Below are 16,911 nucleotides of genomic sequence, written 5' to 3'. Positions count from 1 at the left end.
ACCTTAGGCTTTATGTGGGAGGTGGGGGAGGCTATGAGATAGTTAACAGCTCCTAGTCGCTCCTGGACCGTGCATGGTCCTTCCCACGACGCTTCCATTTTATGGGCCTGGAGCGCCTTTAAGACCATGACTTGGTCTCCTACTTTGAAGGACCGTTCTCTGGAATGTTTATCATACCAGGCCTTTTGCTCTTCCTGAGCATCCTTTAGGTTTTCTTTAGCAAGGGCTAAAGAATGTCAGAGGGTGCTTTGTAGGTTGCTTACAAAGTCTAGAATGTTAGTTCCTGGAGAAGGCGTAAACCCCTCCCATTGCTGCTTCACCAACTGTAATGGCCCCTTAACCTCGCGGCCGTACACAAGTTCAAATGGTGAAAACCCTAAACTGGGATGTGGTACAGCCCTGTAGGCAAAAAGCAACTGCTGCAACACTAGGTCCCAATCATTGGAGTGTTCATTTACGAATTTACGTATCATGGCCCCCAAAGTTCCATTAAACCTCTCCACCAGGCCATTGGTTTGATGGTGATGAGGGGTGGCAACCAAGTGATTCACCCCATGAGCTTCCCACAGGTTTTTCATGGTCCCTGCCAGGAAATTAGTTCCCGAATCTGTAAGGATGTCGGAGGGCCACCCTACCCTGGCAAAAATGTCTGCTAATGCCTGGCACACGCTTTTAGCCCTGGTGTTGCTTAAGGGTACAGCTTCCGGCCATCGGGTAGCAAAATCCATGAAAGTCAGTACGTACTGCTTTCCTCTGGGTCTCTTCTTTGGGAAAGGTTTCAGAGTAGCAGCCGTGTTAGTCTGTATCTGCAAAAAGAACAGGAGTACTTGTGGCACCTTAGAGACTAATGCTCTAATAAATTTGTTAGTCTCGAAGGTGCCACAAGTACTCCTGTTCTTCTTTGGGAAAGGACCCAGAATATCCACAGCTACTCGCTGAAATGGGACCTCAGTTATGGGTAGTGGCTGGAGAGGGGCTTTGACCTGGTCTTGGGGCTTTCCCACTCGTTGGCACACCTCACAAGACCGGACATAATTAGCAACGTCCTTGCCCATTCCCTCCCAGTGGAAGGACTTCCCCAACCGGTCTTTGGTTCTGTTCACCCCAGAATGGCCACTGGGATGATCATGGGCTAAGCTCAAGAGCTTTACCCAATACTTAGTGGGAACTACCAACTGTCTTTGAGGATGCCAGTCTTCCTGGTGCCCACCAGAAAGAGTCTCCTTGTATAAAAGTCCTTGTTCTACAACAAACCGGGATCGGTTAGAAGAGCTGAGAGGCGGTGGGGTGCTCCGTGCCGCCGCCCAAGCTTTCTGAAGGCTGTCATCTGCTTCCTGCTCGGCCTGGAACTGTTCCCTTGATGCTGGAGACATCAGTTCCTCCTTGGACTGTGGACTGGGGCTTGGTCCCTCTGGAAGCGATGCAGGTGCTGGGGCTGTTTCCATTGACTGTGAACCGCTGTCCGCTGGTGCATTATGTGGTATCTCAGGCTCTGGCTGAGCCTCTTGGGTAGGGTTATCTGCTGCTTCCGCCAGTTCAGGCTCGCTGGTGCCCTCTGGCATTGGAGTTGTAGATGGGTTTGCAAGCGCTGTACTCAGTGCTGGCAATGGTTCTGGTGCTGGTTGCGTTGCCAGTTCCGGTTCTGGGACTGGCTGTGGCTGGGTCTCTGGGATTGCATCCACTACGGCTGTTGCAGTCGTTGGCAGGGGATCCGGTTCCACCACCTTTGTTTGGGTCTCCGGTAACACAGACGGGGCCCTGGTGGACGGCTCAGGAACAGGGATGGGGGTGAAAGCTTGCTTAGCCTGGCTGCGGGTGACTATTCCCACCCTCTTGGCTAGCTTCACATGGTTGGCCAAGTCTTCCCCCAGCAGCATGGGAATGGGATAATTGTCATAGACTGCAAAAGTCCACATTCCTGACCAGCACTTGTACTGGACATGTAACTTGGCTGTAGGCAAGGTTACAGACTGTGACACGAAGGGTTGAAGTGTCACTGGAGCCTCCGGGTTGATGAGTTTGGGGTCCACTAGGGATTGGTGGATAGTTGACACTTGTGCCCCAGTGTCCCTCCAAGCGATAACCTTCTTTCCGCCCACTCTCAAGGTTTCCCTTCGCTCTGAGGGTATGAGAGAGGCATCTGGGTCTGGGGATCTTTGGTGTGATTGTGGTGTAATGAACTGTAATCGGTTGGGGTTCTTGGGGCAGTGGGCCTTTATATGTCCCAGTTCATTACATTTAAAACATCGCCCGGCTAAGGTATCACCGGGGCGATGTTGGTTGGTGGAGACTGGTGGGGTGGGTGAGAAGGCGTCTGGGGTTTCCCTTGGGATGTGGGTGGGGCCTTGGGTTGTCTCCGGTGGTAAGGTTTTGTTTCGGGTCGCCCCTTCTGGTATTCGCTCCAATTGCTACTAGTTTTTTTCTTTTCTGCCACCTCCACCCATTTGGCTCCAATCTCCCCCGCCTCGGTTACAGTTTTGGGCTTCCTATCTAGGATGTACCTTTCTATTTCCTCAGGAACACCCTCTAAAAACTGCTCCATTTTTACTAGGGAAACCAGATCTTCCAGAGATTTAACATTTGCTCCTGATATCCAGGCATCACAATTTTTGTCAATGTGGTAGGCATGCCGGGTAAATGCCACGTCTGGTTTCCACCTTAGGGCTCTGAACCGCCGACGGGCATGCTCGGGTGTTAGCCCCATTCTGAGTCTGGCCTTGTTTTTAAAAAGTTCATAACTGTTCATGTGTTCCTTAGGCATTTCAGCCGCCACCTCTGCTAAGGGTCCACTGAGCTGCGGCCTCAGCTCTACCATGTACTGGTTTGGAGTGATGCTGTATCCAAGGCAGGCCCTTTCAAAATTTTCTAAGAAGGCCTCAGTATCATCGCCTGCCTTGTAGGTGGGGAATTTTCTGGGATGGGAAGTGGTACCTGGAGAGGAGTTGCTAGGATTGGCTGGTGTTTCCAGTTCATGCTTCCTCTCTTTTCTCTCTCCTCCATCTCTTTTTCTTTCAGCTCCATCTCTCTCTTGTGGGCCTCCTCTTTGGCTTTTTCCAGCTCCATAGTTCTCTTGTGGGCCTCCTCTTTGGCTTTCTCTTCTTTTGTAGTCATTTTCCTGTTTTCTTGTGCTGGGTCACACCCCTCTGCAGTTGACTGAAACTGGGATGCACTTAGCTCAGGCTGCTGCTGAGTTAACAGAGACTTTCTAACTAGCTACTCCCGAGGATGTAAAAAGAAAAAAACAATTCAGCTTGTAAATTCCTTTTACCCGTCGTTTGCTCATTAATTGAACCCTTCTCTTAACAAAGGCTCTTGTTAAAAAAAACTTAACACCTCTGCCTTCAGGCAAGGAGAGATAAGATATGCATCTACCTTCAGCTCTGCTTTCCAAGCAGCTAGAAGGAAAAAAAAATCTCTTACTGGCTTTTGGGTTAAAAATGATCTCCACCGCTCTGCCACCATGGCAAGGCTGTATCCCCACTTTGAACTTTAGGGTACAAGTGTGGGGGCCTGCATGAGGACTTCTAAGCTTAACTACCAGCTTAGATCTGGTCCGCTGCCACCATTCCTGTCCCTGGGAAGCTTTGAGAAACCTTTCACCAATTCCCTGGTGAATACAGATCCAAACCCCTTGGATCTTAAAACAAAGAGAAATTGACCCTTCTCCCCTCCTTCCTTTCACCAACTCCTGGTGAATACAGATCCAACTCCCTTGGATCTAAAAACAAGGAAAAATCAATCCGGTTCTTAAAAAGAAGGCTTTTAATTAAAGAAAAAGGTAAAGATCATCTCTGTAAAATCAGTATGGAAAATAACTTTACAGGGTAATCAAACTTAAAGAGCTCAGAGGACCCCCCTCTAGTCTCAGGTTCAAAGTACAGCAAACAAAGATAAACACTCTAGTAAAAGGTACATTTACAAGTTGAGAAAACAAAGTAAAACTAAGACGCCTTGCCTGGCTTTTTACTTACAAGTTTGAAATATGAGAGACTTGTTTAGAAAGATGGGGAGAACCTGGATTGATGTCTGGTCCCTCTCAGTCCCAAGAGCGAACAACCCCTTAAAGAGCACAAACAAAAGCCTTCCCCCCCCCAAGATTTGAAAGTATCTTGTCCCCTTATTGGTCCTTTGGGTCAGGTGTCAGCCAGGTTACCCGAGCTTCTTAACCCTTTACAGGTAAAAGGATTTTGGAGTCTCTGGCCAGGAGGGATTTTATAGTACTGTACACAGGAGAGCTGTTACCCTTCCCTTTATAGTTATGACAACTTCAATCTCCCTGGTCATTCTATTACAGATTTAAAAGTCACTATCATTGAACAAAAAAACTTCAGAAACAGACTTCAAAGAGAAACAGCAGAACTAAAATTCATTTGCAAATTTAACACCGTTAATCTGGGCTTGAATAGGGACTGGGAGTGGCTGGCTCATTACAGAAGCAGCTTTTCCTCTCCTGGAATTGACACCTCCTCATCTATTATTGGGAGTGGACTACATCCACCCTGATTTAATTGGCCCTGTCAACACTGGTTCTCCACTTGCGAAGTAACTCCCTGCTCTCCATGTGTCAGTATATAATGCCTGCATCTGTAACTTTCACTCTATGCATCTGAAGAAGTGAGGTTTTTACCCACAAAAGCTTATGCCCAAATAAATCTGTTGGTCTTTAAGGTGCCACCAGACTCCTTGTTGTTTTTGTAGATACAGACTAACACGGCTACCCCCTGATATCTGAATCTTATAATGGGAAGTGTCAAGCAACCTTAATAGGCAGTTACCAGCGTTGCTTATAATCACCTCATACTTCCACAAGCTTCTGATTTCTCTCAGAGGCCTGCAGGTTATTATTCTCACTTGGGGAGATACAGGTTTAAATCTAAAGGTCAGTACAATTCTATCGTATGCCATCTATATACCACAGAGTGTGTAGTTAGACAAGAGGTTTTTTTTTAGTTCGTGGTGGAAGAAAGCTTTCTTTCCTGCAATCAGGTAAGAAGGATTATTTACAGGGTTGGCTTAGCTGTTACTGTTATCTCTCTACTCTTGGTTTGAGCCTTTTCTGAGGCTAGCTTTCTTCTCTTTGGGAAAGGAGAATAAGCTGGCTTCAATGTTTACTTAAAAACCCATGCAAATTTGAACAATCCTCTGCCTGTTCTCAAGATATTCTCAAGGACTCAGATGAATTTAAGTTAAAGAAATGGTCTAAGTTTCTTGTGTGACGGGGAGGGTTGGTCAACTAGATGAGACATTTTCCCCTTTTCTTATTAGCTTATGGGCTAAACCTTGTAGTTAAAATGAAGAATACTGAGCTCTCTTGCCAACTCTACCCTGAGCCTGCTTCTCCAATTTAAAAGAATAAAATAGTTTCCTGCTGTTCACTGTACTTAATTGTAACAGTGATTCAACGTTCAATTTGATTAACTTTTATTGTACTTACAATGGTTTTGATATGCTTACTTTTTCTTTCCTGACATAGCACATCTTTTATTGAATTGTTTTCAGTATTTGTTGTTCCCTATTTCCTATTCCTCCTCTCCAATCACTTGTATCTCTTCCTTCTTTCCTTACATTGTTCTTCTGCTTCCCTCTCCCCCTTAAATCTCTGTCCCCTACTTCTCTCTTCCAGTTCATCCCCTTCCTTTCCCCACCCACACTCAATCATATTCAGATGTCCTCCCTCACCTTGCAAAAAGAATGGATTGTCTGCTCTTCTCCTTGCTGTCTCTTCTTCCCTATCAGGGAAACTTGTAGCAAGCAGCTCTTGAGCCCCACTTATACCATTTGTCTGCTCTAAACTTCCACACAGCATGAGCATGTGGTATTTCTAAGCCCTCTGTTTGTCACTGATCATCATTACCAAATCTGGCAATGTAAAATTACAATGACAGATGACACTTCTGTTTTATCTTTAGCTTCTTCTTGTATTAGTAAGTGGTTTAGGTAGCTTATCAACAAATATTGCTTCAGTGATGAGTCAGCAGAATCCAGTATGGTTATTACTGGATATAGCATATAAAATTTGCAGATGACACCAAGCCAGGAGTGGTTGCAAGCACTTTGGAGGACATGATTAGAATTAAAAATGACCTTTTTAAATTGGAAAACTGGCCTGAAATCAACAAGATGAAATTCAATAAAGACAAATGCAAAGTACTACACTTAGGAAGGAAAAATCAAATGCACAGTTACAAAATGGGAAATAACTGGTTAGGCAGTAGTACTGAAGAAAAGGATTTGGGGGTTGTAGTGGATCACAAAGTGAATGAGCCAACACTGATGCAATTGCCCAAACAAAAAAAGAGCTAGTATCTTTATGGGGTGTATTAACAGGTGTGTGATTGGTAAGGCATGGGAAATGTTCCACTCTACTTGACGCTGGTGAAGTCTCAGCTGGAGAATTGTGTCCAGTTTTGGGTGCCACACTTCAAGAAAGATATGGACAAATTGGAGAGAGTTCAGAGAAGAACAAAAATGATAAAAGTTTTAGAAAATATGACCTATGAACAAAGGTTAAATAAACTGTGCATGTTTAGTTTTAAAAAGACTAAGGGGGACCTGATAAGTCTTAAAATATGTTGAAGGCCATTATAGGGACGATGGTGATCAGTTGTTCTCAATGTTCTGTGAGGATAGGACAAGAGGTAATGGTCTTAATCTGCATCAAGGGAGATTTAGGTTAGATATTAGGAAAAAAATTCCAACTCCAAGGATCGTTAAGCACTGGAATAGGCTTTCAAAGGAGGTTGGGGAGTCCCCATCATTGGAGGTTTTAAAGAGCAAGTTAGACAAATACTTGTCAGTTATGGTCTAGGAATACTTGGTGCTGCCTCAGTGCGGGGTGGGATGGACTAGGTGACCTCTTGAGGTTTCTTCTAGCCTTACATTTCAATTATTCTGTATAAGAAAGCTTGATAAATAAACTGGAAAGTGGTGTTCTTTGATTATAACTGGTTCCTTCTTTCACTTTTTGGACTCTGAAGGAGTGATGGCTTGTGGTTATTGCAGCAGATTGTGTTAGGACAGAGTTCTAATCTTGACTCTGCTACTGATTACGCCAAGTGTCCCTGAGCAAGTCACTTACATACTTTGTGCAGCAGTTTACCTACCTGCAAAATGGATGGCATACTTAAGCACCTTGCAGATGAGTAGAGGGTTAATTAATGTCTAAAGTGCTTTGATGAAAGCTGGTGTTAAAATAATAAAAGCCGTTGTACCTTTATAGCAACTTTTTTCTTGTTCTCTTTAAGAACTTTAAAAAGGTATTATCTCCCTTTTATAGTTGGAAAAACGGAGGCACAAAAAGGTAAAGTGACTTACCCAAACTCTTGCAGTCAGTAGAAGAGTTGGGAATACAAATCAGATTTTTTTTTATTCTCTTGCCTTAACCATTAGACAGTGTGCTGCAGCTCTGTCTGTAGAAAGAACTGGACCTCTGTTGCGAGCTCTACAGCTCCTCTTCCAGGAACTCTTTTACCAGTGCTGAAAGGACTCTTGCAATTTTTTTTGTTTGGTTGTTTTTTTGGCTACAGCGAAGTAGATAATTGGAGTACCACAGGATGTCATGGGTGAATCATGCACCCACTAATGCTGCTGTCACTTGGGATTTTCCCAACTTTTTTGGCTCCATCTGTTTGCCCGGTCACTTTGTTTTCCTCTTTCCCACTGTGCTGGCTCCCTGACGCACAGTTGTCAATACCCATGATTAGACTGCCTTCCTTTCTTTGTGTCACCCCTCCAACAGTCTCTGATTTCTACACCTCTTTTCCTTCCTGAACCCCACCTCAGATCTTCAGAATTCATGGTTGGGAGTTGAAATTGTTTCCTGGATATGTCACAACAGAATATATACAAAAGCATTTTCCGTCTGGTTTTACCTTGCACCTACAACCATAATCATTTCTCACAATATCTTGAGTGACAACAAAATATTTTCTGGAACAGTTTTGGTTAGGTGGCAAAAACTAATGTAGCAAGGGAATGGCTAAACAGAATGGACTGAGTGGTAGTGCAATAGCAAGCAGAACCATTCTATGGTATGCTTCTTGTACAGCTTTGACAACCTGCAATTTTACATGCTAATTTAATAATGTAAGACAGGTCACTGGTTCCGTTTTTCTATTTCAAAAAGACACCTTGTGCTTCACTAACAATTCATGATTTTCAAATGTAATATGAAAAAACATTCTGCCAGATCAATGCAAGATAAAAGAAATAAATTGCAGCATGTCAGATGAATTCTCAACAAAACATGAATCACAAACTACCTTCCTCTAATTCAAGTGAGTGGTCTGAATGTCTTTTTTCTTCTTTGAGTATTGACTGTCTAGATCTATACTTGTGACCTGCTCGTTCTCCCTGAATGTGAATCTGGAATCCTAGAAAATCAGTGACAGGAGTACTTAGGCACCTCCTTGCCAATTGGAATGTTTAGAATTAAAGTTAGGTGAGTACCCTTTCCCTGACTCCTCTATAATTCCATTTTTGTAACCTCTGCAGTAGAGCACTCTGGATCCCTTGGCATGCACACATGTATGTGTAAAATAAATGTTCTGGGACCCAGGGATATATTGGGTACTGTACATAGGCCTAGCATTTGAGTGCTCTCTGCTATCTTGTCCTCAGTTACACATATACATGTTGTTTCTGCTCTGCAGCATTGTGATGGGGTTTATGAATCCCAGATTGGCCAGGAAGGGTTAATGAGGTGGTCCAGGGACCATCAGCAACATCTGTTTCATCTACAACAGTTGTCAGGCTTGGTTTGTCAGGTCTTGCCAGCTGTCAGGCTTGGAAGGGGTGGTTAAAAGAAGAGAACCAGCTCAGTTCAGAGCTGATTAGAAAGGAGAGCAGACTGGCAGCTCCCATATTGTACAAGAAGCATGGCTGGGGCCAGAAGTTGAATGAAGATCGTGGTCTGCAGAGGGTAGGACTGACACAGACTGTTGACTTTCTTACCAGGAAACCTGCTCATGAGTGCTAAGGCAAGACACTGATGCTGGAGTCTGCCTGAAAAGGAAGGGAGCTAAAAACTGAGCCCAGTAAAACGAAGATTATTTTGGTTTGTGTTTATCTTGGACATGGAGACTCTGCTATCCTGGAAGGAGTTAAACTCTGTGACTTGGCTAAAGGATAAGCCACATCCATAAACTGAAGTGTGCTGAAAACTATGTTTGGAAAAGTGAGGCAGAACTGCTCTACTGCTACATCATGAGTGGAGACACAGGGACTGCATTTGTGCCACAAGAATGTTATCACACCGTCTCTTCCAAAGACTCTGTAAATGAGAATTGTTGTGGTGCAGAGAAGACATTACAGCAAAACCCAGCTCCTTTTTCAGAGTCTCTGGATGGAAATCTGGGGAACACGACTTTATCTTCCCCAGATTATTTTGAATTCAAGACTACAGGAGGAGGATGGCTTCAGTTCTGGACCATCCAGAACAAACTTAAGTGTTCTTTACATGTTGGAAATGAAGCACAGGGACAGATTAATGTTCTTTATTAATGAAAGCTTCCTGGAATCTCTTTGTAGTGGTCCCTCACACTTGAGATCTCTTTGTAGTGGTCCCCCACTACTGGCAGACTGCAAGTAACCATCTTATAGGGGAGAGTTCCAGCCCCTGGGCGGAGTGAAGTACAACAGTGTTTAGCCCACAACCACCTGGCTGGGGCAGACAGTAATTAACAGCCTATAATTAGTCTATCAGGGAGCTCTGGCCCTCTGGGCAGGGCAGAGACTCAAACAATCTTTAGCTTAGCCCACAGCCATGTGGCTGGGGCAGACAGCTACAAACAGTCTGCAGAGCTGTAGCAGTCTAGGGGCTCAGGCAGGGGCTGAGCGCCAACACAGGTGGTCTATGGTGAGGAGGCTGCACCCTAGAGGTGGAGTGGCAGGGGGTAGGAGTACATGGTCCCACCCAACTCCACCGCGTCCCAGCCTAGGGTCCTAACAGTGGCAGAGTGGGATTCCAGCTGCAACACGCTGACTCTCACTCTGGCAGCAGAACTGGACTAGAGCTGATCCCTGTGGGCTACTTCCTACCACCTTCTGTGTGTAGGCTCCCATGGTCCAAAGATTCCCTGTCTCCTCAGGGTCTTCGGCTATTGGTAGCGCCAGCAGCTCCTCGGGGTCCTTGTCTGCCTCCCCTGATGGCAAGGTGTCGGTCCACTCTGAAGCTGGGTCGGCTCTTGCAGAGGCACCTGCTCCCTAGAAGAGATGTCCATTCTCTCTCCTGTGGCTCAGCAGCAATTGAGCTCCAGCGTTTTCCTTTTCTACTTCCTGTCCTGCCCTGATACTTCCTGTGAGGTGGGCGGAGGTGCATTTGGCTCCGCCCACCCAGGGGAGTGTAATGGTCCTTCACACTCCAGTTTGGAGGGAGGCCATTCCGCCTCACTACACTCTTCTTCACATCTAGCTTGCACTACACCTGAATTTCTAACATTAAAGAGAATGGATAAGCTTTATTAGGTGCTTGCATGAAAGTTCAGCTCTTTCCCCAGTGTCCTCCTAAATGCCTGGTTTTGCCTATTCTGTGACAGAAAACCAGTCACGGCAGAGGCTTCCTATTTATACTTCAGGAAAAAGAAGTGAAGAAGCTACATTTTATTTAATGGAAAAATCTGTTCATCAGTGTTACAACTCAAAGTCACTGATTACTAGTAATTGATGCCAAAATATCACTTCATTTTGGGGGAGTGTGTGTGTGTGTGTGTGTGTGTAATATGCTGCCTAGTCTTCATCAGCTCCAGAAGCCTAAAAGTAATTTGTCTTTGTGAAAGAACAGGGCAGCAAGACATGCATTGACAGTATATGTTGCATTGCACACAGCTCAGTCTCTGGTTCTACTATCACTATATAGTTACATCAGTTGAAGAGCTTTGGCTGGTTCCCTTGTGTCCAGATCTGTGTAGAGTATCTTTTAAGAGCTAGACCCTTTTAGCATAAAGACAGCTGAGTCCCATGGAAAAATGATGCCATGTCTCCTCTCCATTTTGTAGGTTTCTTTTGCTCTTCATTATGAAAAAAGTTTGCCTCTTTTAGGCAAATGCTCAAAAGTTGCCTGTGATGTGTCTTGCTTTTTGAGCTAAATAAGATCTTGTGGATTCTTTCTTTGTAGTTGCCATCTTTTAAAATCCAGTATTTGTCTCGTGTTTTAGCTATTAAGGCTAGGCGTTGATAGTTTTTTACTCCACACCAACACCAAACCTTTTTTTAGTGTGAGGTGATTTATTTACTCCTTGACTTTATGAATACTTTTTGAATTAGCTTATTTCTTGTGCATGAGATTATTTTGGAGGGTATAAAATGGATGTAGAAGTACAATATTGAAATATGTTTTTAGATGTAGTCTCTTCCTGTCCCATCTAAATAAGAATAATGATTTTGGATATTGTCAGGAAACAAGTGACTCTGTGTATTACATGAGGGGGTCATTGTAGTTACCAATTTTGAGAGTTTTTCTACCAGAGGACAGGTTTCAGAAGCTGGTGGCTACAATACAGAGTCAGTCTTTAGTCACATTTGCCAGGGCTCTGATACTGCTTGTGTAGGAGAGCAATATTACTTTTAATGTGGTGCCATGGGTGAAATTCCACATGCATCCTCTGCAGAAATTTCCTTTTTCTTCCTGAACCTACAGGACCAATCATACCTATTTTATGTAGTCCCAATGCTGAAAGGAGTATTGCAATCTTTCTCTTTTTACCTACAAGAAAGTAGATAATTGGAGTACCACAAGATGTCAAAATATCAGAGGGTTGGTGGTGACCATCTATGCCAGTTTTATGGGCTGGAGAACTTGTTCAGGGAACAACTTCACCCAAGCATAACAGACAAAGTTCCTACATTTTTAGTTGGCTTGACTTTAGGACTACTAGGGCATATCTGATTCTTCTACATAATCCTGATCACGCAAAATGTAGTTCTCAGGTCTTGACAACACTTTAGCAATGACTTATATAAAAAAAAACAACGAGGTACCAGTGTCACGCTGTCTGGAATGGCTCACGACTTTGAGTGCCTACATTGGCAGACACCCCAAACTGGTGGTTCATTAATTAGATTTCACCAAGCCAATAACAAATGTGAACTCATGGACTACAATAACAGTCTTACCACGGAGTCAGACAGTCCCCTTAAACTCTCTCTCTCTCTTGCCACCCAGACAAACTGGACTTAGTGATAAATGCTCACTTACACCAAAAATCACAACATATCAGGTTGCTTCCAGTCGCAAGAGACCAATCATTTACCCCAGATCAGTGTAGTCTAGATCCTACACCACAAACAACACCTGTAGCCAATCCTGTAATAAACTAACCAGGCAAAAGGAATGAGAGAGTTATTTGCAGGTTAAAACAAGCAAACATGCACACACTAATGAATTACCATCTAAATCCTAAGAGTGACAGAGTGATCTGTCTATTCAAAGTGTCTTTTGGGGCAGACCCAGGGGTGGGAATCTCTGGCTTCAGTTTAGAGTCTCTGGCTCTTTAGAGATTAAACAGCCAAAAAGATGCAAAGTATCAGGGGGTAGCCGTGTTAGTCTGTATCTACAAAAACAACAAGGAGTCTGGTGGCACCTTAAAGACTAACAGATTTATTTGGGCATAAGCTTTCGTGGGTAAAAACCTCACTTCTTCGGATGCATAGAGTGAAAGTTACAGATGCAGGCATTATATACTGACACATGGAGAGCAGGGAGTTACTTCGCAAGTGGAGAACCAGTGTTGACAGGGCCAATTCAATCAGGGTGGATGTAGTCCATTCCCAATAATAGATGAGGAGGTGTCAATTCCAGGAGAGGAAAAGCTGCTTCTGTAATGAGCCAGCCACTCCCAGTCCCTATTCCAGCCCAGATTAATGGTGTTAAATTTGCAAATGAATTTTAGTTCTGCTGTTTCTCTTTGAAGTCTGTTTCTGAAGTTTTTTTGTTCAATGATAGTGACTTTTAAATCTGTAATAGAATGACCAGGGAGATTGAAGTGTTCACTTACTGGCTTATGTATGTTACCATTCCTGATGTCCGATTTGTGTCCATTTATTCTTTTGCGGAGGGACTGTCTGGTTTGGCCAATGTACATGGCAGAGGGGCATTGCTGGCACATGATGGCATATATAACATTAGTGGATGTGCAGGTGAATGAGCCCTTGATGGTGTGGCTGATGTGGTTGGGTCCTCTGATGGTGTCGCCAGAGTAGATATGGGGACAGAGTAGGCAACGAGGTTTGCTACAGGGATTGGTTCCTGGTGTGGTGTGTAGTTGCTGGTGAGTATTTGCTTCAGGTTGGGGGGTTGTCTGTAAGCGAGGACTGGCCTGCCTCCCAAGGTCTGTGAGAGTGAGGGATCATTTTCCAGGATAGGTTGTAGATCGTGGATAATGCGCTGGAGAGGTTTTAGCTGGGGGCTGTATGTGATGGCCAGTGGTGTTCTGTTATTGTCCTTGTTGGGCCTGTCCTGTAGTAGGTGATTTCTGGGTACCCGTCTTGCTCTGTCAATCTGTTTCCTCACTTCCCCAGGTGGGTATTGTAGTTTTACGAATGCTTGATAAAGATCTTGTAGGTGTTTGTCTCTGTCTGAGGGGTTGGAACAAATTCGATTGTATCTTAGGGCTTGGCTGTAGACAATGGATCGTGTGATGTGTCTTGGATGGAAGCTGGAGGCATATAGGTACGTATAGCGGTCAGTAGGTTTCCGGTATAAAAAAAGATGCAGTTTCTTCTTGTCGGGGATTTTTATTCCCTTCCCCCAGAGTTCAAGATGCTGGGATGAGTTCACATGCATGTCTCCTCTTCATGGGTGGTGGTGGGGAGAAAGCAATCAACAAAGTCTTTTTTTCCTCTGATGTTCTACAATGGTTTGTCTGGTGTCTAGGGGCCTTCTTTTGTTGGGTAGGAAATAACACCTCCTGTAGCAATCTAGTATTTCACACTTGGTAATGTTTCTCCTGACTCTGGGGGTTTACAGTTACAGAGCAAACCCTTAAATATTTACCCATTGGATATAGACATAGGTGAGATTAATACATGCGGCAACATACAAACATTTTATAGTCTAAACACTAAATACATTCTTATAAGACTAATACCTACTTTGAGCAAAACTAACATACAGGTGACCTGACCTGGTCTGGTCTCCAGCTATGAGGTTGTCAGTTCTTAGCTAATGCCTGCATTCTAGGCAAGAGCTGGCATCTGGCCTGCCAGCGTCACAACCAGGTCATCAGCCTTTCCATAGAGGTCCATGCTTCCTCTGTCCCTGGGCAGAAAAGAATCTGCTGGCCTTTCAAACCTTACTCATAAAAGGAAAACTAAACATCTAAGCAGGCAGTTGATAGATCTAAGAAAGTGGAGTTGTCTCTCATATTCTTTGAGTTCAGAGTCAGACCCTGGGATTCTGGTCAATGGACATTTGCATCCAGGATCAAATAAAGATACCAAAGTTTTATTCCAGTTGAGGAGATTAAATGCAGTAACCATGGTTGTACACTTTCACCCATCGCTAAAAGCATCAATGTATGTCTTTTTTTCATAATATGCTCCAAGACAATTAAGACAAAAACGAGAAAGCAGAAGTGGGGCTGATGGCTGCACATTGTCCAATGAAGCACCTTGGTTCTCTGTTCTAGTTCAGGTGGCAACAACTGCTCTTCTTTCTCCCCCCTCAGGGAGAACCTGCTGGCACAAGGACTGGCCCAGATAAATTCAATTTAGCAGCATGGTACTGAAGAGGCACCAATTAAAACAGATTATTTACCTGAATTCATAAATAACCTTTTAGCCTCTAGAAAGTATTCCACTGTCAGGGCATTTTCATGGGCTTGGTCTACATTTAAGTCATAGTGTGAAGGCCATTGGTATGGATCCAGGCAAAATAAGGACAAAACATGTATAGTGGATTTCTCACAGCAAAGTTTTAATATGAGCCTAAACCCCCCAACTGTGAAATTCCAAATGGTGGCCACTTCTAGCATGCTGGCAATAGCAGGTGGGTGGAGAATTTCATCTCACTGGATATCAGAAGACTTCAGCTGTCTCCACATGTCAACCCTACACCACTATAGAGTACGCTTCCTTGTTAGTTGAGTAGCAGGAGACAGAAGTGCTAAGAGCTAATGTGGCTTTATCCTGAACTTTGTCTGTGTTTCCCAAGTCTCAAGAAATAATTCTTCCATCTTTTGACCACATACAAAATCTTTGGATATTATAAGTACTTACCAAAAAAAAAAAAAAAAAAAAAAGCGCGGGGGGGGGGGAGAAAGAGGGGAAAGAAATGAATATTGAATAAACTCAGCAATTCAGAAAATCTCTAGCTCCATTTGTCATTTGTTCTATAATCAAACAAACATCCTTTGCCCAATAAATAAATAAAGCCAAGGTTTCATTTATTAGATGGCTTTATTTATTAAATGGTCATGGCAGAAATTTACCACAGCAGAAACCTTTTTTCCTTTTTGAATGTTGTGTGATCACTCACTCTTAGCAACCTCCTGGCCTGCAGGATCATATGCAACATATAAATAGGCTTGGCAGAACTTTTAATTTTTTATCATTTGGAGGGATAATATAGATGTTTTCTTTTTAATTTTTAGCGATTTTAATGTTCACAGTTGCACACAAATTGTGTGTCAGACAGAAATTGACAGATGTTTTAGGTTAAAAAAACTAAAGCTTTATAACTAGGGCTGTCAAGCGATTAACAGCATGATTAATCACGATTAACTTTTTAAAACAATAATAGAATACCATTTATTTAAATATTTTTGGATGTTCTCTACATTTTCAAATATATTGATTTCAATTACAATACAGAATACAAAGTGTACAGTGCTCGCTTTATATTTATTTTTGATTACAAATATTTGCACTGTAAAAAAACAAAAGAAATAGTATTTTCAATTCACCTAATATAAGTACTATAGTGCAATCTCATTATCATGAAAGTTGAATTTACAAATGTCAAATTATGTACAAAAAAATAATTGCATTCAAAAATAAAACAAGAGCCTACAAGTCCACTCAGTCCTACTTCAGCCAATCGCTCAGACAAACAAGTCTGTTTACATTTGCAGGAGATAATGCTGCCCGCTTCTTGTTTATAATGTCACCTGAAAGTGAGAACAGGCATTCTCGTGGCACTTTTGTAACCGGCGTCGCAAGATATTTACATGCTAGATGTGCTAAAGATTCATACTTCCCTTCATGCTTCAACCACCATTCCAGAGGACATGCATCCATGCTGATAACGGGTTCTGCTCGATAACGATCCAATGCAGAGTGGACCGATGCATGTTCATTTTCATCATCAGAATCAGATACCACCAGCAGAAGGTTGATTTTATTTTTTGATGGTTTGGGTTCTGTAGTTTCTGCATCTGAATGTTGCTCTTTTAAGACTTCTGAAAGCATGCTCCACTCCTCGTCCCTCTCAGATTTTGGATGGCACTTCAGATTCTTAAACCTTGGGTCGAGTGCTGTAGCAATTTTTAGAAATCTTGCATTGGTACCTTCTTTGCATTTTGTCAGATCTGCAGTGACAGTGTTCGTAAATCCAACACCATGTGCTGGGTCATCATAAGAGACTGCTGTAACACGAAATATATGTCAGAATGTGGGTAAAACAGGGCAGGGGACATACAATTCTCCCCCAAGGAGTTCAGTCACAAATTTAATTAACACACTGTTTTTTTTTAATGAACATTATCAGCATGGAAGCATGTCCTTCGGAATGGTGGCTGAAGCATGAAGGGGCATACAAATGTTTAGCATATCTGGCACATAAATACCTTTCAACGACGGCTACAAAAGTGCCATGCGAATGCCTGTTTTCACTTTCAGATGACATTGTAAATAAGAAGCAGGCAGCAGTATCTCCTGTAAATGTAAACAAACTTGTTTGTCTTAGCGATTGGCTGA

The sequence above is a fragment of the Emys orbicularis genome, chromosome 5 (assembly GCF_028017835.1).
Source record: "Emys orbicularis isolate rEmyOrb1 chromosome 5, rEmyOrb1.hap1, whole genome shotgun sequence".
Taxonomy (NCBI): Eukaryota; Metazoa; Chordata; order Testudines; family Emydidae; genus Emys; species Emys orbicularis.
This window is presented reverse-complemented; position numbering follows the sequence as displayed.